Source organism: Brachyistius frenatus, unplaced genomic scaffold, assembly GCF_029030835.1.
Source record: "Brachyistius frenatus isolate BFR_SWC_R1_liver_20210118 unplaced genomic scaffold, ASM2903083v1 Contig_16, whole genome shotgun sequence".
Classification (NCBI taxonomy): Eukaryota; Metazoa; Chordata; class Actinopteri; family Embiotocidae; genus Brachyistius; species Brachyistius frenatus.
In genome coordinates, this window is record NW_027210615.1 from 934,024 (window position 1) to 945,639 (window position 11,616).

Below are 11,616 nucleotides of genomic sequence, written 5' to 3' on the forward strand. Positions count from 1 at the left end.
AGAAAGCCATCGCTGCGGGCTAAGACTTCCTCTGCACTCATTTTGAGCGTGCATGTGTGTCAATGAGTGTCTTTGTGTAAGAATAATGTTCTGTAACACACATGCAGAGGGGCAGCCGAAGATTAATGGGGCTAATCTGGGTTCACTGTAAAGACAACAGTACAGTGAATGACACAATAGTGATGTTCTGCCTTTCTCTCTCAGATTCTCTCCATCTGTCGTTCTCCAAATACCTCTGTGGTCTGTTGAACAATCTCTCTCTCTTCCTCACTCTGTCTTTTCTCCATCTTTGCTTCCTCTTATCAATACCAGCTCTGAGAGTGTCTGAGTTGTCAGAGAGATACGAAGAAAGTGACATAAAGGCAATACGTGTACTGACAGCTAACAGTAATGGATTTAAAGAAAGTTTCAAGGGTTTAATTATCAAACAATTGAGTCTTAACTGATGTCTGCATTCATCGAGCATGGGCATCTGACGACAAGTGACAACATTCAGGCATCATCAGTATGTTGGCTCCGTCGGGGAATACTTCCACTGTGCTGAAAGCGGTCTGGTAAAGCTCAAAAGGTGCTGGCTTGGAACAAATGTTATTTGACATTTTGAAACATTATTCCTCTACAAATACAAATCCTTCCTTCACCTGAGCGGACAAGTGCACCACTCCCAGTAAGCTGTGTCTTCACTACAGAAGGAGAAAATGTCAAATATTATTTAAACAGTTTCTAGGTACATTTTAGGCTAAAATAAGTCCTTCAAAATGTCCCCTGTATGTTGGGCACGAGGATGCCCAAGGTGCTGACGTCACCTTATCAATTATTAAAACAATTTTCTGCTGAAATAATAGAGTAAAAATGGTTTTAGTACCAGGTATTTAGATGTATATTCAGCTCAAATAATGATGTTTAGAAGTGAACAGTATTGCATTAAAACTGGGAGCAGCTGCAAATGAACACTAAACCCCTTCCCTTCAGTGGTTTCTAAACTAGTGAGTCGCGACCCAAAGGGCCATTTTGTCTGCGGCACTGATGAGTGCGCGAACGCAAAATACTCGAAGGTAAAAAAGTCACTTTATTTTGAAGTCTACAGAATTTCTAGAGCTAAATGTTTCCCATGATGCAGCACATGTGCAGTAGCCATTTGGTGTCAGTGTTGTCATAACGGTAACAACCAAAACGAACGTCATCACATCAATAGGTGTCGCTCATTCAAGGATTTGAAAACAGGTTTAGGATTAGGTAAGTCTGACTTTATATTTCTTAGAGTTTTTAGAAGTGCACTAAAGCATCGTGTATTACTGCACTGTTTCTCTGTGAAATTCATTTAAAAGGCTCAAAACTTTGAGAAATTTGGGTTGCTACTTAATGACTAGGGAAAAATGTTGGTGCTGAAGCTTGACCAGTTGAGAACCACCGCTTAATCCTACAGTGTGGCTCATTCTCCCAAAGGCTTACTGTGTATTATCACTTCAATGATTAACCTTTGCTTAGAAATGTACTGATTATTTTAGCTGAAGTAAGAAGAAAATAGACTTCTTTTCTCATTATTTCTCTCCACTCTCACTTTTCTCTCATGGGAACTGGAGACCCACTTGTCTCTCACAGCATTTCAGTTTGCTGGAACAACATGGCTTATAACAAGCCTTATTAAAACACTTGGAGAGCCAGAGAGAGTTTGGTCCTCCCTCTCCCTCTCTACTCGGAGCTACTCCAAACAACCACAGGCCCTAAACAAAACGAAGACCTTAATCCCCTTAATGCAATGCTGACGTGTACTGTGAGATTATAGACCTCATAAACCTTCCAACTGGCTCAAATTCTCCCTCCATCTCCAACCGTGAAGCTTACAAGGAAAATAAATCTCCAGCTAGATGCATTTTAGGCATTTCTAGCTGGTAAAAATGAGGAATCCCAAAACCCTTGCACTGCAGCCTTGAAATGAAACTCAATCACTTTTCCATTACTGTGCTAGATCACCACAATAACAAGCAAACAGTATATATTTCCCATGTCGCATGTTCTGACATGTCGCAGTGGGAAAAGTGAGGTGTAAATAATGTTGGCTGAATTCCATTTACTGCAGGTATTTTACTTTGTTCAGTGCAAGCTGGCTAACTTTCACACCGACATGTTTTAATAGAAAAGAGCCATCATTTATGTTACCTTCACTTTTTCATGAACACCAGTAAAGTGCAAAATTACCACTTGAACACAGACATAAAAACGACTGACCCAGAGTCACATAAAACTTTCCACCGTTCATTATTCTGCATTAATAAATTACAATTAAATGATGGATGTTCAGAGAGGACAGCAGCCTGTGGCAAGTGGAAGGTGTTAAATTAGTTTTTTCTGTCAATGCGTCCAGACTGGGCAGGAGCCACAGGATGAGACAGACTGACTGAACTATGTTCATGTGATTAATTATGGTGTGTTTACAGATACTTGTATTACTCATGTTGTGGGGACATAAATCACAAAGTGGGGACTTGCCGTCCTTTGGGGAACAAAAACAAAGTTCCCATAGTGATTAAACCATTACAAGACTATGTTTATGTAGCGCCCCTAGTGCCCACCAAGGGACAGTGCAGGAGATGCTAACATCAAGCTAAGTTCGATAGCAGTGTGCTTGAATAACTCACCGACCAAGTTACTATGAAGCTGAACAGTTGACAAACTTATTTGCTTCACAGCAACAATAAACATATATACAGCACTGACTTTTGTATTGAAAAATAAAATAAAATAGAGCTCTTTCAAAAGTACAAATAAAATAGTGCAAAAATAATATTGTCCTGTAAATTGAAATCCTCAACCAGTGCTCCTTTAAATTAAGGATTAGGTAATCCAAAAATAAAGTTTAGTCCTTGTCCTCGTGTGTATATCGAAAGTTGAGTTTCCGGTCCGTGTGTGTAATGAATGTGTCATCCACTAGGATTGTTTCTTTTTTGTTCTACCCAGATAGGTTTTATAGTGTGTGGTGGTTCTAAACTGGTGTTTAGATGAATAATCAATCAATTCAGATGTCCCCTGTGGACAGGTGCTACGGTTGGCCACACCGCGTCCCGGACTGTACACAGTCTCGCTGGGCTCGGCTCGCCATCCGGGAATCTTTCAGGTTCTATCTGTATCTTAAAACCAATCTACACAAACAGTGCAGACTAATGAATTATTCTGTTCGTTTCCTGTTTCTAACATGAGACCTCATTAACTTCTTTTTATCATCTTTAACACATTATAGTGTATAACCAACTGCTAAGGATATACTTAGGTTATAATGAGTTGAATTACTATGTCATACAAAAACTGGCATTTTAATGTTGATAAATGAATTATCTTTCATACTTTAAATTTGTAACATGTCCTTTCACAACTTTTATACATCCTTTTATCACATTACATTTTAATATGAACATGAACTGAAATATTACCCACTTAACACACGTATTTGACAAACAAAATTGATTCAACTACAGTGTAACTGCACTGCAAATCATTACAGTGGGTTAATTATTAGGTTTAGGTTAAGGTCAGGGTCGGGTAGGTCCCCAGGAAATTAATGTGAGTCAGTGTAATGTCCTCTGGAAGCTATTGTGTCTGACCAACATTAGCATCTCTTAGCTGGTTAGTGTATTAGCAGTTATCTCACAAAGTCACCAACTAGCCCAGTGAGCAGTAATCATATATGTGATAGAAGATGTGGATACTAAACTGAAGGATCACACCAAGTCATTTCAGTAAAAACTAATTCTCACAGAGCTCAAAAGCCAAAAAAGATTTCCATCGTCTGAGTCCAGATCGTCCTCATTACTGTTTTGTCCAGCTCACAGATTTTACATTGGGATGACATCACAAATAAAAGTCACTTTTCTGGGTTCTGGGGAAGTTTTATAACGATAAAATCTCCATGGATTAAAAAATTCACTAAGAAGGAGTATAAGTGAACTTTTCACTCCGTGTCCTGTTTTACAGTCTTTTATAATGGTGGTCTTTAAGGGAAATTATTTGTGCAATGCTTTGTTTAAGTGCAATACAGCAAATCACCACTGGGACAGATTGGCAGTAAGGCTAAGTGGCTGTACTATATGCAGCTCTCCTAACACATCAGTGGTACAATGCATTTTGCACTATTAACAATGTTACATCACAGTCACCTGGAATACAGTGGGACATAACACATGGAGATTTCACTGTAACTAAAGTCTGCTTCATTCAAGACTTTTCAGTCCTGTTTAAGACACCTTCAGACTGTGTATGAGTCTGTAAATTCCCAGGTGATGGAAGGATGTTATGCACTTGGAGCAAAACAAAATGGATATGACAAGAGAGGAACAATGTGACAGGTGGAAAATGCCATGGAGAGAGGGAGAGAGAGAAAGAGAGTGACAAAACGGTATGGAAAAGGATGCTAGAAATGGGGAAGTCTTCAGACAGTAGAACGTGTGAGAGTGTGCTCTGCAGAAAAGAAAACACGAGAGAGGAAATTGCTGTGTGACGAAGAGAAATGGAGGCAGACAGACGGCAGGAAGCCGCAGCAGGAAGGTTTACACAAATGAAAACAAAAACGTCAACCAAAAAAGATTCTTCTGTACAGAGAAACGTTACAGACTCCTTTTACCAGCTCATCTAAAATACAAGCTGAACATTTTTCTCTGTTGCACAGTGCAGCTCTCAATACAGCAGAGCTCAAGGACTTTGCATTTGTAGAGAAATGAGCAAAAATGAGGAACAATCAATATCTAATTCCAGCAATGGTGACAGTGCATAATTTAAAGGCCTTGTCGGCAAGGTTTAACCAGAAGCCTTTTTCAGACTGTGTTGCCAAAAAAAACCACATGAAAGGCCAATCAGAGTTCTACAGATACATCTCAATCCGAACGCTCAGATCAGATTCTTGCGTCACTTAAATGCAACACACAATGACGGCGTCATTTTCATAGAGGCAGAGAATCGATGCTACCACCAGCTGAGAGCTATCAGAGAGTGAAGATTTTGGCTCAATGGAGGACAATGAGAACAACAGTCTGAGGACAAACGGCAACGTATACTGTCTGCTGACACTTTGCTTCCACATTGGAAAGCCACGTCACCAGCGTAGCTACATGTATGTCATTACGTCAAACCCATGCAAATAATTAGTGATATCTGAACACACCAAATCCGATTTTCTCACATCCAAATAACAGTGCGTCAGTCTGTCCTAAAGATCGCATTTGAGAAAAAAAAATCTGATTTGCCGGCAGTCTGAAAATAATGCCACAGTACATCTGCTAACTGTCTGCGTTCACATTGAAGAAAGTCAACACAACATCAAGAATGAGTTCCGCACCAAAAGCAGGACTTCATATCTCCATCAGCTGATGTACAAACTCAGAGTTCAATGCTGTTTCTCCACCTTACACACAAATTACACAGAAACTACAGCAACACATGAAGGACATGTGTTAGTATGTTATATCCTCCTTACATGTAGCTCCTATATTTAGACCACTGTTGACCTCTAATTGTTTGGGACTGCACATACTTCATATTCATGGTTCCTCATACATATAAATATTTCCCCTTTTGTATAATACACAACATCAAAGAATAATAGACTTCTTCTGATAAACTGCTTGCACTTCCTGTTGAATCGAAACTCTTTCACCCTTTTTCTTCTTTGCACCTTTGTACTATATGTTTGTACAACCCCTTAACTCTTTTTTTTTATATAACAGTGTACTGCATGACGACTTTTCTCACGGGCATAATCAAATCACCTAATATATTCTGGTATTTTAGCCATCTGGACATCAGTAGAAATCCTTAAAATGATCCCTAACTGTAAATAAATAACTATACAGAACACCTTAACAATTATTTCTCCTCTCATGTGGATAATCTGTGTCTTACTCTAATATAAAAGCTGTTGCTGGCGATGTGCGACCGCGGGAATCAGTACTTACTGTTCACTAACTGATTTATAGGCAGTTCCTCTGTGTCTCTTTTCCATATTAATTTGCAGTAAATGATCTGAGCTGGAACCTGGAATCACCTACTCAGTAGATTTTTATGGGAATACAAGTGAGGCTCATATTTTATGCGCTGAATAGTAATTCTGCCATGATTTGCCCCCAGGTGCAAACACGAAGGGAAGCATTACGGGGCTTTTGTCTTTGCAAAGTATCTTTCACGGACCTGGTGGAAGTGAGCAGCAGGGAAATGAAACAGTCTGACACAATGAATACAAACATGAGAGGAAAGTCGTCCAGACACCATCGGTTAAAGTGTTGATAACAGCGTGACCCATTTACACAGACCGTGTGTGAGTGTCTGAGGCTGTCATTTGTATACGGAGATAATAAAGGTGTGCAGTGAAGTTATAATTGCAAGTGTGTGTTTGTATGTGTGTGAATGTTATACTCGTCTCCATGTGAGTTCAAAGTCCCGATTAAACATCTATTGAAAGATCTGTCAATTATTCTTGATGTTGCTACATTCTACCCCTTTACCCTCCACCTACTTTCAAATGAAAGGACCTTTCAGGAACCTGTGACCTTTGACCTGAGCTCTTCCTCATCTCAACCAGAAACATTTGAAATAAGACTGATGAAGTGTTTCCATATTTGCAGATGTTTTACTGCTACATTGTTCAGACTTTTTGGTTTTGTTATGTAATTCGTACTAAATCTAAAACTTCTAAACAACATGGAGAAAAAAATAAAATCAGAAAGGTTTGTCTGTTCTTCCTGATTCTACATCTATATTCCTCCTGCATCATCTATGAAAACAACCAACAGCCTTATGTTAAATGACAATTTAGGGAGCCCCTTAAGGGTCACTGTGAGAATGTTTTGAGGACTACTTTTGCGTTCCCTTGCAATAGAAAATCAACGGAGAATCAACCACGCAGAGCTTTAAGTCTGGTTGTAACCTAAAGTATTGTTGGTAAAATGCTTCAAGGGTACATTTCATTGCTTTTTACACATCTAGACCTGTCCGGGGCTCTGAAACAATTGGCCCTTATCATTTAGAGCATTTAAATCATGAGAAAAATCATGTTATAAAAACATTGAACAGATAAGGTGACAGTAGTAAACTCAACAAATATCCAATAAATGATTTCCAGTAATTCCAACTGACGCTTATCTGTACCCAAAAGGTGCGTCACAACAAAAATCAATATCAGTAGGGTTATCCTGATGTTTTGCACACTCAGTGTAAAGTCAGCTATTCAGGCTACTGTCCTTATCCAATGTTATTACTGTCCTTTTATGGACAAACAAGCAGGCAATATTTGTCCTGAATTAAAATTTTTGAAAGAGCTGCTGGAGGACAAACATGTGACTGAGGTGGTTTTTAATCCGACTCCTGCAGTCATCTGCTGTTGTTTCACTGTTTTCTGATAACATGTATCTGAGGCACATTGTCATGCAGATTGTATTCGATACATTCAGGTTACAAAGAGGCCATCATGGCATGTTTGAAACATTTTGTTCCACCAGCTACAGATTACCAAATACCTTTTTACATTTTTACTTGGATGACGAGTTGACGGTTGAATTTATGCTGAGATCAAAGAAGCTAGCTCCTACTACAAGTATGCTTCTCTTGAAATTGGGTTCTTATTTGCTTAATGGGTGCAGGTGCTTTCCTGTCCTTCTGCTTTTAAAGCTGTTGACTCAAACAGCCCTGCTCGTTTACACAAAGGTCACACTGGACACACTTTGCATGGGTCCTTCCCACCCACACAGTGTGGGATTTCATTTTAAACCGTCTTTTTTTTTTTTAAATTTTTTTTTTTTTGCTAAACAAACACTCCAGGCAATATAGTGTCTGACCTACAGGTATCTGAGTCAATAATGGATACCACCACATCATAACTTTAGTGGTGTTGTGTGATGTTTGAAGAGGAGAAGAAGAAAAATGGAAAAGGACTTCACCTCAAGTCAAAGCTCTAGCTTAACTGGCAACTACGCTAATCAATAAATTGTTTATTTTTAATTTTTTCAAGAAAAAAACCGAATCAAACATTTTCTGCATCTCCGCAGTTAGGATTTACTGCTTATCTTTGTCTGGTGGTAGAGTCAACTGAGCATCTCTGAGTTTTGGTCTGTTGATGGCAGTTGAGCAAAGCAATAACATCACTTTGTGCTTCATAAAAAATATATATATTTTAGTTTTTTTGAGCACTTGAGTAAAGAAAAGACTTCCTGAAATATAGTAGGATATTATCAGAAGTCCCTAAATTATCACTCATTACCGTTATGCATGATTTGTATTCATAATCATCCATCACTATAAAAGCTTTTGGGATGTTTTCAGAGTTTGAGTTGTTGCTCCCCGGCTGCTGCTTGAATAAACTGTCACATCTCCTGCCTGGAGTTTCCTTTGATCATCAGACCTCATCACTGCGCCAGCTGCACTGTGGATATATGAAACTATTCTTATCACAAAAGGGAAAGAGACAAATGCTCCCACTGTTTTCAGAAATAACCTCTAAGTCTAAAATTAATTCATCTTTCCACAGAGAACATTTCAGAGATAGTTCTGTTTAAACTTCCTATCTCCTCTTCATCGCAAATATAAACACTTTTTTAATCTAAACTCTTTTAATGAGTTAGGGTTAGGGCCAGACGTTTCTGGCTGAGCTGCATCAACAGATTCATAAATGAGTTTCTTATGTGCTGTGTGACTTTGTGTTAAATTACTAATCTGACTGCTGCAGTGAGTGGGCAGCGATTAGTTTGTGGTTCCATCATCCAGATCGCAGAAAACTAGTGTGAAACGTGAGAGTTTGTGTGATACGAGGTGAATATTAGAGAATTTCTTAAGCGTGGGCCGGACGACAGACAACAGGCGGAGTGTGTCGCTTTGTGCTCGGCAGTAATACAGATCACAGTCTGATCTAATGATAAACAAACGCATATTAAAGCCAATGAATCCTCCTTTGGATGGACTGGTCTGATGGCTTTCGGTATATCCAGTGAGCCCTCCGTCAATATGACTGGAGGTGGGGATGTGATTTTACCGAACAGCTTCTGTTTTGTCAACATATAAAACCTGCAATGAACCTCCTTCACCCAGCGCAATGGAGCTAAAAGCATTTTATATGTCTGTGGACTCAGTTTAGAATTTAAACACCCCGTAAAAGTTTAAAGGGAGCTTCTGAGGTTTTCTCACTTTGGTAAAGTATGAGTTTTTCATGGTAAAAAAACATTTCCCCTCGGGGATTAATAAAGTATATACCTACCTACCTACCTAATGCTGATTACAGGGCGATGAGACTGTTAGATTTGAATCCACTGCACACAAAACAAGAGCAAAGTGTCTGCAGCATCAATACACAACACTGTATCAGACTATAAACACATCAGAATGCACATTACATGGACTCTTGAATGTGCCTCTGCCTGCATGCATTTTTAGCGTGCCCATTGGCTGGCCTTCAGTGAGAGAACTCTTATATAAGCCATCCAAGGCTTTAGCTACAAAACAGTTATAACAGAGGATTCAGTTATTTTAATCCTGCATTGATTCAGGTTTTTACTTCCACTATAGAGCTGTGCGATGTGGGCCGAAAAGATTATAATGATATTTCAGGATATTTCTGCAAGAATAATATTTTTGACAATATGACAAAAATACTTTCTGATTAATTTCAAGAACAACAAGATACATGTTACAGTCAATAAAAAGGTAAGAGTTCACCTTCAACTAGTCACAAAAACATATTACTGTGGTAATATGATCTTTTGTAACCGAACAACTTCCAATCGACTGAAGTCGCTGAACTAACTCCTCCACTGCGGAGCCACTTTCAGACATGCTTGTTGCTGCTGTGCATAAATTACACACATCATTACTTTACAGTGCATGATGGTATGATGTCATTGCGTCAAGGAGTCGGAATATTGCTTCATTATCACAACATGAATTTTTAAAACCCTATTAAAATTGATACTATTAATGTGAATGATACAATATGAGACACCCAACTTCAACTTGATTTGCTGGTAAAAAATTAAGCTGATGTGATGAGTCAATCTGACGGTTTTCATTATTTGGTTTAGTAATGACTTTGGCAGAAAGAGCAGCAGACATTTGAGGAGTTAGTTATAGATTTCCAAGACTCTTTGTATCAAGGTTTCAGTATATGAACATAAATCTACTTGTGCACCATACGTAGATTTTGCTCCTGTGTGTGGACACGGGTCTGTCCCGTCACAACAGTGAGGCCTTTAACAATTATAAGGTCCAACGCTTGTCAGCACAAAACCATCTACGGTGATAACACAAAAACATCACCTCAAGGTTTGCTACTCATACACAGATACTGCTTATTTATGTTGATGTACAAGCAGCCGCATGTACAAATACAGAATAGATCAAGAGTGACTGCAGCATAAATACACACACGTATACACATCATATTGTAAACTAAGAGACACAGTTTATGGCACAATTACACAGCAGAGGCACAAACACACTGCCATTTAATGAGTCACTACTCTACTCAGATGTGTGAGCCTGTGTGTGTGTGTGTGTGTGTGTGTGTGTGTGTGTGTGTGTGTGTGTGTGTGTGTGTGTGTGTGTGTGTGTGTGTGTGTGATCAGAAGTGTCTTGATTCCAGATGTTTTGTAGGACTCCAGTTTGTGGTTTGTAAGCAAGTGTTACATCTGCGTCTTTTTTCATGGGCCGCCGCAGCCACATGTGCAGAGAATGCAGCAGATTTAAAAAGGCTGAGAGCGCATAGCGGAAGGGGGCCTCTAACAGCACGCTGTGGAAAATATCACTCTTAAACCAGTCAGAAGTGTGTTTTGTTTTCTGATAAACTCGACCCAATAATCATGTCTTTTTGGCCACGAGGCAACGGTGCCATTTACGCTCTGTCACACACCAGAATGTCGGATGAGTCAAGATTTCAGGCCTTTTGCGAAATGAACTATGAATGTTAAATGGTGTTGAGAACGAAATCAGGAAACACCCTACACAAGGATGTCTGACCACTGGTGGATGTTTCATAACCAGCATTTCCTCATGCTTTAAGAGTTAAGTTTTAAAAGTGAAAGCTAATCTAGATTTACGCTCATAGTCAACACAAAAATATAACTAAGTTTGCTTTTTCGCTGCAGCTCAGACTCAGGTTGTTACATTTGGGTCACGGACTCTCACGATTTTTATGAACTAGTTAGGAATTTGTCAAATGTTGAAGATTTGCCTTTGAAAAGCTGAGACATGCACGTAATAATCCAACAAAGTCACGCTTTAATTTATTCAGTGGGCCCACTGTGAAACAGAGTCACTGGTGAGGTGGTCACCACCATGAGATTAACATAATTAGAACATGTTTTGATTGAATATGGGTCACACAGAGGCTTAACTGTCTGTTTTTAGTGATTTCTTTGTCAGTTTGCACAGCTCTTAGAGTCAAGCTACTGATTGTGCTCCCATATGATGAATAAAATAAGAATAAAATGTCAGTTTTCTTGTGAATGTTCAGGTGACAGCACATGGGAGATGGAGGGTGCTGATTGGAGAGCTGTTTAACCAGTAACAGAGCTGATCTGACTCCTGGGCGGTTGTTTGAAAGTGAACCCCAACTTGACAAATAAATTATTAAGTGTACCTTGAGAGTTG

General features: G+C 39.1%; 1 protein-coding gene across 1 annotated transcript in view; it reads right to left on the reverse strand.

Annotated features, from left to right (window-relative positions):
* Positions 1-11,616, reverse strand: part of mgll (monoglyceride lipase) — a 38,923-nt gene that overhangs the window by 26,800 nt on the left and 507 nt on the right. The gene's annotated exons all lie outside the window — the stretch shown is intronic.